The sequence below is a fragment of the Macaca thibetana genome, chromosome X (assembly GCF_024542745.1).
Source record: "Macaca thibetana thibetana isolate TM-01 chromosome X, ASM2454274v1, whole genome shotgun sequence".
NCBI classification, from domain to species: domain Eukaryota; kingdom Metazoa; phylum Chordata; class Mammalia; order Primates; family Cercopithecidae; genus Macaca; species Macaca thibetana.
The window spans coordinates 125,457,978-125,479,374 of NC_065598.1; the positions used below are offsets into that span (position 1 = coordinate 125,457,978).

At 44.0% G+C, this 21,397-nt stretch overlaps 1 protein-coding gene and 1 pseudogene across 2 annotated transcripts in view; both read right to left on the reverse strand.

The window, feature by feature from the left end:
• AIFM1 (apoptosis inducing factor mitochondria associated 1) overlaps positions 1-21,397 on the reverse strand; it is a 409,113-nt gene that overhangs the window by 293,313 nt on the left and 94,403 nt on the right. The window lies entirely within an intron of this gene.
• LOC126946786 (eukaryotic translation initiation factor 4B-like) lies at positions 18,201-20,142 on the reverse strand (annotated as a pseudogene). Its single transcript, XR_007722754.1, has one exon. The product of XR_007722754.1 is annotated as a eukaryotic translation initiation factor 4B-like (transcript).

Consider the following 21,397-nt stretch of genomic DNA (forward strand, 5'->3'; position numbering starts at 1 on the left):
GTCTCTAGGTATCAGTCAACTTAGATCTTGGGTCCAGTGTTCCGCCGAATGTTTGAGTATTCTTTCCCCAGTGTACATATCCCCAAGTAAGTGGCTGTAGGTCCCTTTGGGGAAGTACTGGGTGAATCATTGCATACTCACCATTGTCCTTCCCAGGGATCCAGCCACCTCTTTCCAGACCTGAAAACCGGCTGAAGTATGGCAGCTAAGCAAGGAAGTAGGACTTTTTACTGGGGGAAGCTCCCGTAGCCTCCTGCTCCTCCACTCCTCTTCAGCTTGTAGATAGTGAGCAACACCCTTGTTGACTATTGCTCCTAGGGACACCATGTTCCATTATCCATCTCTAGAACTTCCTGAAGGTAAAGCCCCCGTGGCTGTCCTTCAGACCTTGTGGTTCACTCTGGTAATATAAGCCAGGACTCTCCAATTGCTCTCTGAAGCCTCACTCATGGAGTGGACACACTTCCAGGGACCTGTTCCAACTGGGACTCCAGATGGCTGTATCCAGGACTTCCCAGCACTGCTTGATCTGGGTGTAGGTATTCTCCCCAGTTTGTTGAAAAAAAACCAAAAAACCAAAAACAAAACATCTTTTCCTTTTCCTTTTCCCTTTTCTCCTACTTTAGCTTTTGCTAAGTTAACTATTATACTCTTTTGTTATGTTGGTCATTAAACTTTTAACTGCATTTGAGTGTAATATTGCAGTTTCTTTTGCTCGTGAATCCTCAAACCCAAAATGATGAAAGTAAAACTTTCAGCAAAACAGTCACACAGGCAACCAAGTAGGGCAAGGTGACCACAGTGTGACTACTATTTAACTGCTCACTTCCCAGGGGAGGGACATTGGCTACTTTGCTTATAACCCAAAAAGTCCTGAACCCCTTGATCCTAGGTTCCTCGGTTGCAATTCAACTGCCTGTATGCGTAGCATCCATCTGAACCTGTTGCATTGTCCTGTGGCACTTGGGGGCAGGCGAACTGGAAAAAACACACTGATGCTCATGTTGCTTGCTGTGTTGTAATAAACTGTTTTGTTTGAGCCCATTAAATTTCACTGTCTATGTTCTACACCTATGATGAAGAAATGGCAGGTTTTCTCCTGGTCATTCTCTATGAGGTGGGAGCTCTTCCTTGACGGTATCCCTGACCCAAAGTCACGTGTTAGGGGAGTCCTTTGCTTCGTAGAAATGGTCTGCCTTAGTGTCTCTGCCACACCGAGAGATGCCTGTAGAAAGTTTGGTTTTGGTGAAAATGCAGTGATGGATGGCGGGTTTCAGCCACGTTGGATTTCAGTTGCAGTAGTGTTGAATTTCAGAGCTCAGTGGTCAGCTACGCTCCCTGCAGTCAGAGGTCTGAGGGGCACAGATACATCTTGCACTAGGCCCAGCCTGAAACAACTCACTAGTCATTGACTTTAGTTAAACTTTGGGAACAGTGAATGTTGACTTGTTCCTTTCATGAGTTGACTTCATAGAGCACAGTTGGAATTCATTAGTGGACAAATTGCTAGTGACCTCAAACCTAAACAGCCACATTGAGTGAAGTGCTCATGAAGAATGCCCTTTAGTTCTTAGCATATCAATATTTTTTTTGATGTGGCCTAATTAACACTTGAATCTGTCAGTCTGTCTTTTTTTGTTTGTTTTTGTTTTTGTTTTTTGCTTCCTCTAACGTATTGAGGCATGTACCTAGTAAGTACCTGTCTTGGTAGTTTATGGACTCATGAATCCTAAGTTGGAAATAATCCTTATCTGGTACAGGCCATTCATTCTGTAAACATGTTTTGAAGCTCTTTGAAAGAAGTAACGTGGTCATCATCTAAATGGGTATTCTAGTGAAGTGGAAAGTGCTCCCCACGGTGCTGTTATGACCAAAGAATAAAGTCAAACGTTTCCTGGTGTCCTTTATCTGAAAATGTAAACTTAGAAGATATGATTTGAGGAGTGACTATTTGCACTATGAATGATTTAACCTAGGCTTCTTCCTTAATAAGTGGCCCCTGATTTTTGCAAGCGTTACTGGAAACAGCATCACAAAATAGATGATAAGAGCAGGTCATATTTTTCAACAGGAAATAATGAACAATTACATTTGTGATAAGCATTTGATATTCTATAACTAAAGGATGATCAATGGTAGCTCATCAAAGATACATTGGTCCCTAGATGGATCATTCAAAATACTGAAGCTATGTGCCAGGTGCTATAAAGTGGCAAAACCATAGGACACATGTGAATTGTGTTACTCTAAACTATATGCTTGTCATACAGATGTATAGCCATTGTAATTGTATATTTAATCTCAAAACAATTTGCTCTCCAAAGTGAACATCAGTCAAAAATTTGGTTCCTTCTTGTTGGCTTAGAATTTAAGATTACTTTGGGGATGACTGAAGATGACCTAGCCTCTTTAAAGAAGCTGTTCAAAGAAGCCTGAATGAATGTTTTCTTTTTTTAAAAAAAATTTATTTCCATAGATTTTGGGGAAACAGGTGGTATTTGGTTACATGAGTAAGTTCTTTAGTGGTGATTTGTGAGATTTTGGTGCATCCATCACCTGAGCAGTACACACTGAACCCAATTTGTAGTCTTTTATCCCACATCCCCCCTCCCACCCTTTCTCCTGAGTCCCCCAAGTCCATTGTATCATTCTTATGCCTTTGCATCCTCATAGCTTAGCTCCCACTTACAAGTGAGAACTTAGGATGTTTGGTTTTCCATTCCTGAGTTACTTCACTTAGAATAATAGTCTCCAGTTCCATCCAGGCTGCTGCAAATGCCATTAATTCGTTCATTTTTATGGCTGAGTAGTATTCCATCATACACACACACACACACACACACACACACACACATATATATGTATCTCACAGTTTATCCACTCGTTGGTTGATGGGCATTTGGGCTGGTTCCATATTTTTGCAATTGCAAATTGTGCTGCTATAAATATACGTGTGCAAGTATCTTTTTCGTATAATGACTTCTTTTCCTCTGGGTTTTTTCTCATGCCTTACATGCCTCATGTGAACCTGAGGCATTTGATGTCATTCCATTCACCTTAGGTTGGGATTAGGATTTGTTTAAGAAATGATATTGGTGATTATTATAATGTTTCTTTGAGGGGAAGGCATTTATTTACAAGCAGCTAATCCCAACAGCAAAAAACTTTCATGATTATTAACTTAAATACCTAAGTTTATTAGGTTTTCATTAGTATACCATATGATTGTTAAATGATAAACTATACTGTGTAATTGTTATCAGAGTGCACATCTTACTTTGTGTGCTGTTTTCACTTATACATGCATTTCTATGTGTTCATATTATCACTATCTTTGTGATTTTCAGTTGCTACGTAGTATTCTTTTCTGCTGATACACCACACCTGTCTCCCACTTGGATTGTTTTACTTTTTCTTTACAATTAATAGCACTGCTATGAACATTTTAATATTGACCCCCTTAAAAATTTTCCCTTTCCTTTAAGGTTTCCTTGGACTATATTCTCTAAAGTAGAGTTACCAGGTCCAAAAGTACAGATAGAACCTCACCTTGTCTTACTTGCTGTCAGATTACTTTTCAGAAAGATCAAATTTTTAGAACCACCATCACTGTAGAGTTCAAGTGTAATTCTTTCCGTACATTCCTGGATTTGATCATTTTATTACTTTTTGCTTCTCAGAAAGGTATATTGTGATACCTTCAGTTTATCCTAATTTACATTTTCTTTCATGGCAGGTGAAGCTGTCTGTGCATTTTTACTATATTCTATTTTTTCATTTTTTCTTTTTCTTTGTTTTTTTTTAAATTTTTTATTTTGAGACGAAGTTTTGCTCTTGTTGCCTAGGCTGGAGTGCAGTGGCGCGATCTCTGCTCACTGCAACCTCCACCTCCTGGGTTCAAGTGATTCTCCCGGCTCAGCCTCCCAAGTAGCTGGGATTACAGGCATGAGCCACCACACCCGGCTAATTTTGTATTTTTAGTGGAGATGGGATTTGACCATGTTGGTCAGTCTGGTCTTGAACTCCTGACCTCAGGTGATCCACCGGCCTCGGCCTCCTAAAGTGCTGGGATTACAGGCATGAGCCACCACGTCCACCAGCTGGTGCAGGTTTTGATTTACTCTTTGTGATTACTTGACTTTGGTGTTCTAATTGAGGCCTATCCTTTCTCCATCAATTAGATTTTGCCAAGTGCAGGGCAACAGGTATGACCGAAAAGCATGAGCTCTCCACTAGCCATATCAGTGGTTCAGGTGTCTCGAAGGGGTCAAGAGGATTCCTGGAGGCTGGAAAGCCCCTCTGAGAAAAGTCATATCTTTGCACTGCCCTAGATGTTCAGGGATATATCTTGGAAATGAACTATTAGGGAACCCCTAAAGCTCACCTGAATTGGCTTGTACCCACGAGGCCATGTACTAACTAGACCTGCACTGTCCAATAAGGGAGTCCCTAGGCACATATGGCTATTTAAATTGAAATAAATTAAAATGAAAAATCCAGTTCCTTAATCACACTAGTGACTCAATAGCCACACGTTGCTTGTGACGACTGTACTCAACTATGCATATATAGTCCAATCCCATTATCATAGAACATTCCATCAAACAGCACTGAATTGGACCATTTACACATGATGGGATTGTATGTAGCTATGTGATCCATTGTGAAAACCTCTCTGGATCCTTCTATGCCCCTCTAAACCCTACTTGTCCTTTGAGGGTTGGCTCAATTCTAGTTCTCCCAGGAAACATCTCCTGATCACTCCAGCTCACAGCAATGACTCCATTCTTGGAACCCCCTAGAGCAGGTGTCCCCAACTCCACTGGTCTGTGGCCTGTTAGGAACCGGGCCACGCAGCAGGACATGAGCAGCGGGGCAAGCAAGCATTACCACCTGAGCTCTGCCTCCTGTGAGATCAGCTGCGGCATTAGATTCTCATAGGGGGCTCAAACCCTATTGTGAACTGTGCACATGAGGGATCTAGGTTGCATGCTCCTTATGAGAATCTAATGCCTGATGATCTGAAGTGGAACAGTTTCATCCTAGAAACCATCCCCACCCTACCCCAACCCCATTTGTGGAAAAATTGTCTTCCATGAAACCAGTCCCTGGTGCCAAAAAGGTTGGGGACTGCAGCCCTAGAGCACCCAAAATACTTGACACACTGTCTTATTGGTGTCACAATTTTGCTTGCCAGTTAGTCTTATCTTCCTAAGAAGGCTACAGGGACCTCAAGAGAAGAGCTTAAATCCCACACTGCCTGGGTTCCTCTTCTCATGCCAGAATGCATAGCAAAAGCATTTATCAAACTCTCTTTTTCTCTAGCTGTCTTCCATGCTTCGCTCTTGTTTTCAGTATTTAGAAGAATCAGCATGTAGGACACCATGTCATGCTTCAAAAACCATATATTTTTAGAGGAAGGTCAGCACGCTTATTGATGTCAGGTGTAGCACTTCAGCTTCTGTCGTGGTGAGGTGGCAGGAATGGGGATAGGATTGAGGAAGATTTGGGAAAATTGGTATTAAATCTTGAAAACACCTTTGACAGAGCAAAGAAAAATGATACCTTCTTTCGTAATTTCAGAGCTCTGTTTGAAAGTACTGGGCTTAGCATCTATAAATGCACCAAAAGGGGTATGGACATTTCTTTGACTTTCTAATTGAGGCTGTCATGTTAGGGGATTGATAGTTTAGGACTCAGAAAGAAGCATTTCTAGAATAACTTATAGTTTTTAAATATTTATTTATTCATTTATTTACGAGACAAAGTCTCTCTCTGTCGCCCAGGCTGGAGTGCAGTGGCACGGTAGCTCACTGCAACCTCCGCCTCCTGGGTTCAAGCAATTCTCCTGCCTCAACCTCCTGAGTAGACAGGACTACAGGCCTGTGCCACCATGCCAGCTAATTTTTGTATTTTTTTTTAGTAGAGACAGGGTTTCCCCATGTTGGCCAGGCTAGTCTTGAACGCCTGACCTAAAGTGATCTACCCAGCTTGATCTCCCAAAGTGCTGGGATTACAGGCGTGAGCCACCGTGCCCAGCCAAATAACTTACAGTTTTTAAAGCACTTTCACAAAGAATCTTTATTTGTTCCTTTTTACCTCTCTGGGGAGGAAGCAGGAGAGGTCAGTGAGGTCGAACACCTCATCTAAGGGTTATATGGGTAAAAAGTAGCTAAGTTGGCACTAGGACCAGCTCTGCACTCCCTGAATCCTGATGCTTCTTGAGCCAGCTTTGCAGAGCCTGCCTCCCTTGTCCTAGCAGATAACTGTGTGAAAAAAAACTTAACAAGCTAATTTCACATGAAAAGCTAAATTTCAATTCAAGTGCCAGGTTCATTTCAGAATGTCCAGGTGAAAGCAGCAGAGCATTTTAAAACGCCATCAGTTCTCACCCACTTTGGGTAAACTTTCAGTTGACTGGCCCCAACAGATCTGTTTGTTATGCAAGCTATAAAGGGCTCGTGTGGACAATAAGAGTCTCCATTTGGACTCATTTTTTCTGCACCACTTATTTTGTGCATAGGGCCTTTAAAGCATATCCTAGTTCATGGTAACAAAATGATTATTGTACCTGTAAGGGCAGAAATGAACATTTATCTACGTTGCTGATGCATCATGACAGGATGTGATAGCACATGAAAAGAAACAGGCATAAAACACAGACTTTCTTATTTCCAGTAAAAGATTAAATTCTCTTATAACTCTTGTGGTTACCTAGTTTTTATCTTCCCCAGCAATATAACCTTGGGAACCTCAAGAATCTAGGGCTTAAACTAAGGTAGCAGAGAGCAAATTTACCCCTAAACAAAGGGGGAAAACTTTAGCTTTCAAATTAATAGTGCAGTACTAGAATATGCTGGCAGTTTTAAAAACTAATAAGAGTGACCTAGAAATTAATAAGGAAAAAGCTAACATTTGCAGGGATAAAGACAAGGACTTGAAGGGAGAGATGGTAGTCTGAAAAAGCAAGACAAAGATTTTTAGTTATAGTATTGAGGTGTGTGCTGCAAGGCCATATCCTGGAGGTCTCATAGGAGGAGAAAAATGAAGCTTTGGTTTTGAAATTTGGTGATGCTAAAAATGTGGATGCCTGGACTCCATTTCGTGGAGGTGCTGACTAGGCAGGTCTGCGGAGGGGCCATGATTCTGCATCATTAATAAGCACCCTGAGTGATCCTGATGCAAACAGTCCCGGAAGACACTTTGAGACTCTGCCTCCAAGTTGTAATCACAGTCACTATTAGATTCTGCATGTTGCTCAAGATTGGCAGATGGATGGTATCCTAGGATCATAGCACACAGGAAGCTCATTCTGAGGAGTACAGTGAACCTTTGGCTACCAATTCATACTTTTTTCAAAGCAAAACTGCTGAAAAGAGAAACTGGGCAGTAGATGTGGTGTTCATAGTGTGTGGGAAGTAGGAGAGTTCAAATGAAGCCAGCTTGGTGAGACCACTTCTCTTTCCAAAAGCAAACCCTGGAGGATTCAACAGCTTAACACGGATACCCTGATGCTGCTTTGATCAGCTTGTGGGCAGACTAGTGAGGTTCATTTGGTCACTGTGAAGGGAGACATGTTCCTGGGGTGTTTATGGCCAAAGTAAATGGGCCATGGTGCATGCTAAGTGCTAGGGAATGACACTTCACACTGTGAACTGATTTAGATTCCCAATAAAACTGTATTTGTAAAAAAAATACATCATAAGCTGTAATGGATATGTGCTGGTCCAAAAGTCCTCTTTTTATTGTGAGTTTTCTTAAATAGGCATCATTGTAATTTTTAGTAAGTTCTCCTTTGTGGACCTTCTTACTATTTTGAGCATCTTAGCACAAGTTTGGCCATTTGGGCATTTCTCCCTCCAAAAGGAAGCAGCATCAGGGTATCTGTGTCAAGCTGTTGAATCCTCTACGGTTTGCTTTTGCCTTGTCAGAGCAAAAATAAGTTATTTGAATTGACTACTGCTGTGCAGTGAGTTCCTGTATTGGACAGAATGTAGCGGTTGGGAGGAGGTGTTCCTGTTCAACTAAAGGTACAGAAGAATGTGCTTTTACTACTTGGTTGGGCATGTGGTTGGAAACCTACACGGGATATTTTTTACTTGCCACTGTACTCTGCAGACTGTCCTTGGTCACTGCCCAATTCTGGGACACAGTGGCAACTGGATGTAGCCCCGGGCTGGCGGAAAGAAATTGTACGGGATGAAAGTCACAAGCCCTGTGAGGTTTGAGCCCCAGCGCAGCTGTTTTTTGGCTGTGCAACCTCAAGCAGGTCATTTCCCTCCATTTTCTCTTCTATAAAATAGGACATAAGACTCGTGGAGGAAGCACAGTATGGTAGGCTATTTCCCTTTCGTGACTGTGGTTTCTCATTAATAAAATAGAGATGACGCTCTGCAGGGCAGATGTGAGAAAAACACACTCTCAGCAGAATGTCTAGTACATAGCCGCTACTTAATAAATGTTACTTCCAGTACCTGCTATCCCTCTGCTGTGAGGTGCAAGTCAGAAAGCTGCATAGTAACCTGCAAATTGCAATCTATATGCACAATAAGTCATATATTTCAACCCCATGCTGGTGGCAGATGGGGGTGTGCAAGGCAGGAGCCCCTCATTCCAGGGGGGTGAGTAGACAAGCATTTATATTCAAAATGATATCACTGAGCGCTGGATTACAAAATGATATATACTTTGTACCTGAAATGTCGTTATTTGAAGACTATGCATTGGCGAGAATGCTTTTGCATTGAAAGAGGGTGATGAACTGCCCGGGCAAAAGTGAAATACTTACCGTATGCTCCTGCCCTTTGATGGATAGTGAACAACAGTAATACCTAGAAACCCTCAAAGGATGAAACCACTGTGGCATTGTACCCAGTAATCTCTGTCCTCTGCTCTTCCTGGGCTTGACTTCTCATAATTCTGGTCAATTATGACCACCCAGGATTGGCTCCAGACTTGGATGTGGACCTTGGCTGCCCTTGTAGGATCATAGCAAAGGCTCAGTTGTCCCAGGTCACAAAAAATGTCAGCCATGTCTGCCTCTCCCTCCTAGGACTTGGAAAATAAAACATGATGGGTCCTTTTCCAAGAGAAGAAAATGTTAGCAGGGGTCTGGCGGTGAGAAGGAGGAAACGGCTGTCTGTTTTACCGCCTCGATCTCCTTTTCAAGAATTCTCAGCAATTGTGCGGTCTGGAGCAAGAAAGTGGCGGGTGAGGTCGCAGAAGCACAAAGTTGATGTTGAGGCAGGCTTAGCTCCTGGCTTTCCTCTGTACCTTTATCAATTTATTACCTCTTGGAACACAGAGGCAGCATGGTCCCAGAAGGAGACAAAATAGGCTGGGGTGGGTGGCAGGGTTACAGGGCAGCCACTCCATGGTGGTGGCAGTTCAAAAGGAAGTGGAAAATCAATGAAGTAAGGCCTAAATACACACAAGGTGAGAGAAGCGTGTTTTGTATTGATTGTGTGGAGAGCAGAATATTATCTCAAGAGTTTGACTCTAGTTCTTCCAAGAGGATTTGAGGCAGCTTATGAATTAAGACGTTGCAAAGCAGGGTACTTAAAGGGATAAACTGTGACAGGGACAATGTAAAGCACTTGTTCTTAACCCCGGCTGCACAGTAGAACCACCGGGAGAAATTTAAAAAATATGCATGCTTGGGCTTCACTCCAGTTGAACAGGAATCCCTGAGTGTGGGACAAGTATTGGTGTATTTTTAAAATTCCCCAGGTGCCTCTAATGTGCAGTTAGGTTGAGACGCTGGAGGAGCAGATGCTACCAAATCCCTGACATGAGTAGGTTAAATCAGGGGTTCGCAACATTGGCTGTATATACAAATCACCTGGAGAGCTTTTAAAATCCCATCGCCTAGGCTGCAACTCAGACCAATTGAATCCGACTCTCTGGCGAGGGTGGGGGAGAGGGGGCAGGCATCAGTTGTTTTTAAAGTTTGCCAGATGGTTTCTATGTGCAGCTGGGGTTAAAAAGCTCTGCTCTGTGTAATCCCAGCACTTTGGGAGGCCGAGGCGGGTGGATCACAAGGTCAGGAGATTGAGACCATCCTGGCTAACATGGTGAAACCCCCGTCTCTACTAACAATACGAAAAATTAGCCAGGCGTGGTTAAAGGGGCCTGTAGTCCCAGCTACTCAGGAGGCTGAGGCAGGAGAATGGTGTGAACCCGGGAGGCGGAGCTTTCAGTGAGCCAAGATCGTGTCACTGCACTCCAGCCTGGGCAACACAGCAAGACTCCGGTCTCCAAAAAATATATATAAATAAATAAACAATAAAAAAAAAAAAAAGCAGCTCTGCTCTGTGAAGTGGTTTCCAAACATGACTATACAGCAGATTCACAGGGAGGGGTATTCGGGAACTCCTAACGTAGAGACTAAATTCGACTGATGGATAAAGCATTAGTCCATTTGACAGAAGTTTGTTGAGCATCTACTAAACGTCAGTCACTATGCTAGGTGTTGGGGATGTAGTTACGAACAAAACAGACAAAGCCCTTGCTTTCATGAAGTGCATATATATTCAAGGAAATATATATCATCTACCAAGGGATGAGGGCAGGAATTTTTGTCTGCTTTGATAACTGTTGAATCTCCAGTGCCTGGCACATAGCAGGCTCCTGATAAACAACTGTTGAATGAACGAATACTGACTGAAGGGTGAATTAGGTGCTATGAAGAAAAGTTCAGTGGGATAACGGGTGTGTGGGTGGGTGTGTGGGTGTCTGCCTATTTTAACATGGGGTGGTCACGGAAGGCCTCACTGAGAAGGTGGCTTTTGAGCAAGGCCCAAAGTAGAGGAGGGAGCAAGCTGCACAGCCATCTGAGGGCACAGAGTTCGCGGCAGAAGAAGAGCAACTGCAAAGGACCTGAGGTGGGAACATGTTGGCACATTAGGGAAGCAGTAAGGAGGCCAGTGTGGCTGCGGTAGAGTGACTGAACAGAGAGGTAATGGTGGGAGAGGAGTGGGTGGGCAGCTCAGGTAGGGCTTGGTAGACTATGGTCAGTGCTTTGGCATTAATGGAAACACCATGGCCTCTTTTTCTGTGTCTGACACTGAAGAACATATGTATTCAAATAGAGAGAATATACTATTTTCCCGGAGTGAAATGCCAGCAGAAACATCTATGCTACTCCATAAAGGCTGCTGAGCATCTTAATGAAACATACTTCTAACTGTAGCTTTACAATGAAAAAAAAAAAAAAGAACAGCAAGTGAAATCACCAGAGAGTCCAGGCACACCAGGGAATCAGCTTGGCAAATGGAAGAGCCTCTCAGTGGCCTCCAGACTGGAGACTCCACCTCTCCTCTTTGCAGTCTTACTTGGAAATTGTGGTCTGTAAGTGAAGTTTGAAGGTTTTCAAATCAATTTTAATACTGAGAAATGAGAAATGACTGGAAAACTGACAGGCTGTGTGTGCACACGCACATGCATGCGTGAGAATGCACCTATGTACACATACTGGCAATGGGTTTAATGTGAAACAAAAACAAAGCAAAGGTGACACAAAACAAAAGAGAATCTGTAGCATTGTGTCCGCAACTGGTGGGTTCTCAGTCTTGCAGACTTCAAGAACGAAGCCACGGACCCTCACAATGAGTATTACAGTTCTTAAAGATGGTGTGTCCGGAGTTTGTTCTTTCTGATGTTGAGACGCGTCCAGAGTTTTTTCCTTCTGGTAGATTCGTGGTCTCGCTGACTTCAGAACAGAAGCTGCAGCCCCTGTGATAAATCTAACAGCTCTTAAAAGCAGCCTAGACCCAAAGACTGCACAACAGCAATATTTGTTGCAAAAAGCAAAGGAACACAGCTGCCACACCCTTAAAACAGACGCAAACACGTTACCGCGACTGGCTCGGGTGGCCTGCTTTTAGTCCCTTATTTGGCCCCACCCACACCCTGATTGGTCCATTTTACAGAGAGCTGATTGGTCCGTTTTACAGAGTGGTGATTGGTCCGTTTTACAGAATGCTGATTGGTCCGTTTTGACAGAGTGCTGATTGGTGCGTTTACAAATCTTCAGCTAGACACAGAGCACTGATTGGTGCATTTACAATCCTTTAGCTAGAGAGAAAAGTTCTCCAAGTCCCCTACGTGATTAGCTAGACACAGAGTGCTGATTGGCACGTTTACAAACCTTTAGCTAGACACAGAGCACTGATTGGTGCATTTACAATCCTTTAGCTAGACAGAAAAGTTCTCCAAGTCCCCACCCGACCCAGAAGCCCAGCCGGCTTCACCTCTCAGCATCAGCTCTCATGGGAAACTTCCCAAGAGGGCTTAGGGAAGGGGGTTTCTAGGGATCACACCTAGGACTGGCCACTCTTTTGGAGAGCTGCATAGAAAGGGTCAGTCCCCAGGGACATTGGGAAGTAGTTGGAATCAGCACTCATTTCCCCCAGCAGTGCCCCTTCCTCTCTGAAGCATCTGTTCCCTCTCTGCCCCCATCAGGCCTCACCTGGTCTGCCTGGGAGTGCCATGCGACACACTTTCTTCGGATTTTTTGCCAGAGGCTCCAGGAACAGAGCTAATTGGTCAGGGAGGGGACTGTGTTAAGATGTTAAGAGGCAACCGTGGCTTACTCTGCACTTGGACAAAGACAATGACTCAACTCAAAGGTGAAGACTTTGATGAAGAGGTTTTCGGGCCCCAGGAGCCAGCCCCAGTGGAAGAGATTTGGCCCCAGGAAGGTGTGAACAAGGGAGAGATTCTTGAGGCCCTACACAGCACACCACACAAGCGATTTCCTTTATTTTAGCTTGGCAACCAGGCCATTTCTTTCAGGACCCCACTGCATTGCAATGAGGGGCCAGCGAAAAAGACTTATCTTCATGGAGCTTGCATTCTCTGGATCTAGAGCTGTAAGACTTTCTGTGATCAAGCACAATATTGGAAAGCAGTTACTTCTGAGACATGTCTATATTATTGGCACAAAAATGATCTCAAAACTTTTATTATTAAAGAATCAGAAATTAAGCGAACAGTAAAAGCTGAAAGAGGTGAGATCCCTAGAATGCTGGACACACATCTTGGCTCTTTCCTCAGACCCTGGGAAAGATGGTGTGTTGTTATGAGAAAAACTTGGGGCTGTAATGGATCCCCAAACTGGGAAGGAGCTGAGAGACCAAAGAATGACTCAGACAAGTCCAGCCTGACAAGCAGATGAGTTTATTAGGACTTACCTACAGGGCGCTCCTGGGCAGCAGCAGGACAACTCCAGAGATACACCCTATCACCCGTCTCTAAGCGCTTTGAAGCTAATTTTCTGGCTCTTTGCCTACTGTGTATGTGCAACGAGACTGTTTTCCTTGGTAGGTTCTCAGATACTCCACAGGATGTTGGGGTCTCAGGCACCTGCTCCTCAGTTGGGCACCATGGCCTTGGCTCACTGCCAGCCTTCAGGTTTCAAGCAGCAGATATAGACCCTTAAGTAACCTGGTGGGGGGACCCATCACACTACAAGTGTGACATGGTGGAAGGAGCACCAGCCAGAGTGCCAAGAGAGGCAGACTTTGCAACCAGTTGCCCATTCTTGCACAACCATTCATTTCATATGCTGTGGGCCTCTTTGCTCATTTGTAAAATGGGAGATTAGGCTGTGGATGGTTTCTAACAACCCATGCAATGCTCTGGTTGTAGACAGTTTTTTTTTTTTTTTTTTTTTTTTTTTTTTTTTTTTTTTTTTAAAGAACGAGTCTTCCAGGTAAAGGAATGACAGAGGGGAAGGTGCCAGTCATGGGGAATAGTGACTTCCTGTGAAATGTGGAGAGCGCTGAGGCACCACCCTGAGTCCCAAAAAATGTCAATATGCCAGTGACTGAAATTCAGACTGAGGAGATAGAAATGATAGTGAGAGACATTTCAAAAAGATCCACAGCTAGTAGTAAAAATAGCCCTGGACTTCATTTCACTTCACTACTAAGAGCTGGGTGAACACTTGAGAGTTATTAACTTCTTGGACACTGTTTCTTCAGCTGTAAAATGGATATGTGACCATTTTCTCAAGAGGACCAGATGAAATCATGTGTATGTATTTGATATACGTTTTGTAAATTTATAAAGGGCAAGGAAGAGAGGACTCCTTCTAGATTACTCTTTGGGTCAAGAGTTCTAGGAAAAAAAACCAGAAAACCTCAGTTACCTGGAATATGAAGATCTCATTAGTTGAATTGTTTGATGAAATTGGTTAACCAGAATATCCTCTAAATTTTATTATTTGTTGCTGGCTTTTCTAAAGTGTCTGAATGTACTTTCTTTTCTCTTCTTCTTCTTCCTTTTTTAAAACGGGGTCTTGCTCTGTTGCCAGACCGGAGTGCAGTGGCGCAATCTCGGCTCACTGCAACCTCCACCTCCCGGGTTCAAGCGATTTCTTCTGCCTCAGCCTCCCGAGTAGCTGGGATTACAGGCATGCACCACCATGCCTGGCTAATTTTTGTATTTTTAGTAGAGACGGGGTTTCATCATATTGTCCGGGATGGTCTCGATCTCTTGACCTTGTGATCCGCCCACCTTGGCCTCCCAAAGTGCTGGGATTACAGGCATGAGCCACCACACCCGGCCTAAAGTGTCTGACTGTACTTTCTTACCTTAGGAAGTCTTGTACACTGCACATATTTGAACTGACTTTTTTCTGATGATTGAGGCCATGTGAATTTATCAGGGCCGTCATTCCAAATATCAGTTTTTAATGTGTGTAGACTAAATGCATACCAACCCATTGGGATATACCTAGGAAGTTGTTTTGCGGAAGAGGGCACAGAAGAATTCCAGGTATTTAAGAGCCCTAGATAAACTGATTCAAGTTAAAATTTTATGGTTTATTCTGTGAAACTAAGAATTTGTATCAGCAGCCCTGACCTCCCCACTGAATGTAGACTTAAATAGCCAATGACTTGGGTGATCTCTCCACTTAAATATCTGATGGGCCTCTCAATTTCAACAAAGCCCAAACAGAGTTCTTGTCTGCAACTCTCTTCTCCACCTTTGCTCCTCTCAGAGTCTTTCCTGTTTCACCAAATGGCACCACCAGACAGCCACTCAGTTACTCAAGTCAAAATTGTAGGAATCATCTTGATTATTCTTTCTTCCTCACCTCCAACATTCAGTCCATCATCAGATTCTGCTGACTCCACTTTCAAAACATATTCTGAATTTGTACTGCCTCCACTGCTACCTGCTAGTCCAAGCCACTGTCATCTCTCTGGTTGGCTTGTTGTAATAGTCTCCTAACTGGTATCCCTGCTTTAATCCTATCCCTACTCAGTTTATTCTCCCACTTGGAGCAAGAGTGATTTTTTTTTTTTTTTTTTTTTTTTTTCTGAGACAGAGTTTTGCTCTTGTTGCCCAGGCTGGAGTGCAATAGCACAATCTCGGCCCACTGCAACCTCCGCCTCCTGGGTTCAAGCGATTCTCTGGCCTCAGCCTCTCGAGTAGCTGGGATTACAGACATGCATCACCACGCTTGGCTAATTTTTGTTTTTTTGTATTTTTAGTAGAGACGGGGTTTCTCAATATTGGTCAGGCTGGTCTCGAGCTCCCTACCTCAGGATCTGCCCACCTCGGCCTCCCAAAGTGCTGGGATTACAGGCGTGAGCCACTGCACCCACCCAAGAGCGATTTTTAAAAAATATTAATAAGTGATAGATTATGTCACTTCCTTGCTTAAAATCTTCTGCAGGCTTTCTACTGTGACCAGGAAAGTGCTCCACACTCCTTTCCATGGCCTACAACAGGCCCTGTGTGATCTGGCCCTGACCATCTCTCTTGCCAGGTGCTGTTCACTGTCCTGTGGGCATGACCTTTCTTTTCATCCTAGGGTCTTTGCACTTGTTGCATCCTGTGCTTGGTCCCCTCTGCTTCCTGTGGCTCCCTCCTTCTTATTATTAGGGTCAGATGTCTCTGGACTTTTTGGACCAAACAAATGAATCAGCTAGTCCCTCTCTATCATGTTTACTCTTCTTTTTTTCATATTCATTTATTGATCCCACAAATATTTACCCAGCACCTACTATGTGCTTCTTTTTCTTTTCTTTTCTCTTTCTTCTTTCTTTCTTTCTTTCTTTCTTTCTTTCTTTCTTTCTTTCTTTCTTTCTTTCTTTCTTTCTTTCTTTCTTTCTTTCTTTCTTTCTTTCTTTCTTTCTTTCTTTCTTTCTTCCTTCCTTCCTTCCTTCCTTCCTTCCTTCCTTCCTTCCTTCCTTCCTTCCTTTCCTTTCCTTTCTTCCTTTCTTCCTTTCCTTTCTTTCCTTCTTTCTTTCTTCTTCTTTCTTCTTTCTTTTTCTTTCTTTTTTTTTTGAACTTTAAAGATCAGATTTATTTGGAGAAAACAAAAAACCCACAACCCAAAGGATGGGATTTTACATCAAGACATCTCCCAGGTAATAAGTCTACAGATTACAAATCATTTTCATAGAAGATATTTTTGTACAAATTTTTCGTGTATTCAGGAGCTGGACATTAATCCCTGTTTCTGTTTTAATAGGTGGGACAAGGTAGGGGAGAGGGAAAAACAGTTTTGGATATAACTATTTGGAAGGAGAGTAGATATGAAGAGGGCAAACCCTAGCTTTTCATTATCCACAATCATTGGATTCTTTCTTTCTTTCTTTCTTTCTTTCTATCTAAAAAAACCCTTTCAATCTTCAACATTCTTTAAAAGCCCACTTCTTAGCTACTGGCCAATCCACATCAATTATTTAAATTCACTTGGTACACACCTTTGTCAACTGGGTAAATTATATTCATTATGCCCACTGCTGCAGCACGCATAAACCAACACCCCTGCATGGCTGAACAGGGGCTAATCTAGGACTGTTGGGAGACAGGTTTGCACACCAAGGTCAAGGTGTCATTTCTCTGCTAATACTGTCTACCGAGCTGATCCCTACAAAAATGCACATAAAAGCAGGCAAGTTTAGCTACTGTGTTGCAAGAGAAACCAGGACCTTGTTAAATAGTTCTCTACATTACCATTTATTCTCTCAAGGGAAGCTTTAAAAAAAATAATGATAAAAAACAACACAGTGGTCTGGCCACCTCATGAATCCAACAAGCATTGATGTGGCATTTCAGTGGAGAAGGAAACTTGGGGGGAAAGCTCATCAAGGTTGTAAGAAAGGCTCCCAATTTAACTGTCTCTGTCCCTATTTATCCACCATCCAAGACCATCCATTATTCTAGAGCACTCTGATCTATAAAAGGGGTCAAAGCATCAGGAGCAGGCAAAGAGTGAGAACCAAAAGACATCAAGAAACCGATTTGCTTGAGAAAAGCAGCGATTCTCCCTTTCACAGCTCTCCATGGCTGATAGAGAAAATGCCCAAAATATCATCTATGTGACTTAGAGACTGCTTTTTGGGAGGTTAAGAGTAGCACAAAGAACTTAAGATGACGACAAGAGTCTAAATTTTTAGTTTCAAGGTTTCAACAGAATGTGGATGTATTCAAACTTTCAAAAAGGACAGTGTTTAGAAAGGGTAAAACTAGGACACAGAAAACACTGGGAATTACCACGACCCGCAAGTGCTTCCAACTCCAGGAAATAACCATTCATGTGTTTGCTGGAGGTCACACAATTTTCCCCTATTACCTGATGCAAAATGACTCATCACTTCCCAAAAGCTTCTTTTCAAACCACGATTTTCCCATTTGTTTTGGTCCAATGCAGTCCTATTCTTTATGGCCTATATAGTCTCACTCCCAACTACCCCACGGGGGGTTAAAAAAAAAAAAAGAATTCCCCCTAGGCTGGCCCCCAAAACTCAGAATTAAATAAGATGAGGGGCTGGCAACCTCCTGGAGACTAAAACAACTTGAGGCTAAATCTACCTTTCCAAGAGTGGAAGATTTATTCAGATAATGTTTGAGAATTCATATTTGCCACAATAGGATAAAAACTAAAAGGTAGAAGTCTCACACTTTTCCTTCTACCTCCCTCCCCTACTGCCCAACCAGGTTCCAGACTCTATATCACTGTCATTACCATTTCTACTAAATGGAGGCCCCTAGGCACTAATCACACTGGCAACTGCGTGGTGACATAATGCAGCACAACATTTCCTCTAAAAAACTGTAGTCCTTTTCTCTCTGGCTGTATTGGTGATTCCCCAGTTACTTCAGTACTTTAAAGGCTGCAGCAGCATGCAAAAGAATTTCATTTTTTGTTTTTTAAAAAAGGTAAGAAAGGCCTTCAGGAGATGGTGAGTTTTATTTTGTCTTGTCTGGATAGAGGTTTTGATTTGCTCTCGAATGTTCCAGGGTGGAGAGAAACTAGGAGAAAGCACAGGATGTAGAGGTCTATTTGGCATAATCTTCTCCCTCGTTTTCATCTTCACCATCAACAGCGAGAGCAGCATACTTGCTTGCAGAACTGAACTTGGAAGCTGAATTTTTCCTCAGGTTTCTTTGGCTCAGGTGCAGATCTGCAGTCTTGATCCTTTTTGCCATCTTTCCTATCTGACTCCTTCCAGTGGTCTTTGTTCCCTCCATCTCCTGGACCACGGTTAGAGTTCCCAGTTTGGCCTTTTGGGACATTCATCCCATCTACTTTATTTTCATCTTTCCTTGCTGGTCCTTCCTCAGATGGTTGAGCTGGAGCTACTTTTCCCCCACCACTTGTAGGGGATTGCTGCTCTGTGTCTGAGCTCTGAGATGGAGCAGGAGGGTTAGAACTTCGCTTCACCCAAGCATTCTCCTTTGGTGGAGGGACTGGCATTACCTTTAGGGGCTGATCAGGTTTGGGAGGTTTAGAAGTTGGAGAGTGACAATCTTCCTCCTTATTGAGTGTTTCATTTTCTAGAGACTTCTCACTCTCTCTCCGTGCATTTCTGCCAGATGTGGTGGAGGTCCCAGTCTGCGATGACTCACTTCCTGTCCTCGACTGTTCCCGTTCCTGAGTTTCTTCACTTCGCCAGCTTGGGTGTCCCTCCCGAGGCCATCGTTCTAGTTTTGGCTCATCCAGTTGACGCTGCAACTTCTCTTGTTCCTTCTGTAGCCGTTCTTCTACTTCTCTTTCTCTAGCAGCTGTGTCAACAGGCTTTGCCCGTCCAAAGATAGAAGCAGCTCGACTGGACTGGGAGGTACTAGCAGAGGAATCATCTTCCTTAGGAGTACTCTGAGGCTTTAGATTCAGTTTGGGTCTTTGGCGGGGGGACCGCTATCATCACGCCTATAATCATCCCGAGAGTAATCATCTCTGGAGCTCCACGACCGATCATCCCGTCTGTCATATCGGTCTTCATAGCGGTCCCCACCTCTTCTATAGTCATCATCCCTGCGATACCCACTGCCAAATGCTCTTCTGCCACTGCCTATCCAGGAATAGTCTCTGCTGCCTCTGCTGCCTCAGTCATCATAGCGATCCCAGCCACCATATGGAGCCATATCCCGGCATGGGCCATCCCAATACCCATCCCGATATCCATCATGATACCGGTCTGAATCATAACGATCTCGATACTTGTCTCCAAAGCTATCATCACCTCTTCTAGGTGGGTAGTCATTAAAGCTGTCTGTAGCAGGACGAGCCCTCCAGTCTGTATCAGTTTTGTCAGAATCCCGATTTCTATTACGGCCGAAAGAACGATCATCCCAGTCTTTATCCTGTACTTGATCAGCAACGTCCACTTGAATTCTTCTGTTACCTAGAGACTCTTCATTGAGACTCAGGGCACTGAGCAGGGAATCCAGTTCCTCAAATTCAGCATAACCAAAACCTTTCAGCCTCTCTGGATTGCTGGGTTCACGTGATAAATGCACTGCACTGATATTTAATCCTCTAAAGAATTCCTTAATTGACTCTTCTCTAACATCATAGGGTAGGTTCCCTAGAAAAGCAGTGTAGGGTAGGGTGGCGATTTGGGAAGACGGCTCCGGTCGATATTGGGTTCCCGAGCAGCCCGTGGAGCAGTGGGAAGGATGGAACGGTCTAATTGGAGGCGCCATATGCACATTGTCATCATTACTGTGCCAAGTTGTTGAAATTCTCCTTCCAGGTCATCCGTTTCATCAGCCCAGCTGACTGGTTTGGAAACATAGGTGCTTCCCCCACCAGTACCCCCATCCTCAGCCAGAAAGTCTGTTAGGGAGATAGTCTTCGCCTTCTTATTCTTCTTTTTTGCTGAGGCTGCCATGTTGGGAGAGCTTCTCTCTCTCTCTCTCTCTGTCTCTCTCTCTCTCTCTCTCAATCTCTTTCTCCCTTCCCTTCCCTTCCCTCCCCTTCCCTTCCCTCCCCTCCCCTCCCCTTCCCTCCCCTCCCCTCCCCTTCCCTCCCCTCCCCTTCCCTCCTCCCCTCCCCTCCCCTTCCCTCCCCCCTCCTCCCCTCCCCTCCCCTTCCCTCCTCCCCTCACCTCCCTTCCCTCCTCCCCTCACCTCCCTTCCCTCCTCCCCTCCCCTCCCCTTCCCTCCTCCCCTTCCCTTCCCTTCCCTTCTTTCTTTGAGTTTTCTTTGAGTTTCACTCTGTCACCCAGGCTGGAGTGCAGTACTGAGATCTCGGCTCACTGCAACCTCCGTCTCCTGGGTTATAGCAATTCTCCTGCCTCAGCCTCCCGAGTAGCTGGGACTACAGGCGCATGCCGCCACACCTGGCTAATTAAAAAAAATTTTTTTTAGTAGAGACGGGGTTTCACTTGTGTTGCCCAGGCTGGTCTCGAACTTCTGAGCTCGGGCAATCCACCCACCTCGGCCCCTCAAAGTGCTCATGAGCCACCGCACCTGGCCCATGTGCCTATTTTCTAGGCATGTGAGCATACAGTGAACAGACAAAAATCCCTGCCCTCATGGAGGTAACATTCTAGGGAAAGGAGATAGCCAATAAACAAATAATAAAGATCTACAGTCTATCAGATGGTATAAGAGCTAGGGAGAAAATTGAGGCAGGGATGGAAGATAAGGAGCGCTGGGGTGGCAGTGAGGTTGCAATTTTAAAGAGGGTAATCAGGGAAGGCTTCACTTAGATAATATTTGAGCAAAGATCTGAAAGAGGTGAGGTGTGAGCTATGCAGATCTCTGGGAGGATGCTGCAGGCAGCCTAGCAAGTGCCACGACTCTAAAAGGAGAATGCCTGACATGTTTAAGGTCAGTGTGGCTGGAGTGTAGTGATTAAGAGGAGGTGGGCACAGAGATCATAGAGGGGGAGTGGTGTCCAGACCATCTAGGGACTTATAAGCCATTGTAAGGGCTCTGGCTTTTACCCTAGGTGAGAAGGGAAGTACTTATTCCTATCTAGAGTTATATGTTTATGGCCTCCTGCCCCCACCCCTCTACCACATATTAGAATGTAAAACTCGTGGAAGGCAAGAACTTTATCTGTCTTATTCACCGCTGTATCCCTAGCACTTAGAACAGTGTTCAGCACAAAGAAAGTGCTGAGGGAATATTTGTTGAATGAATT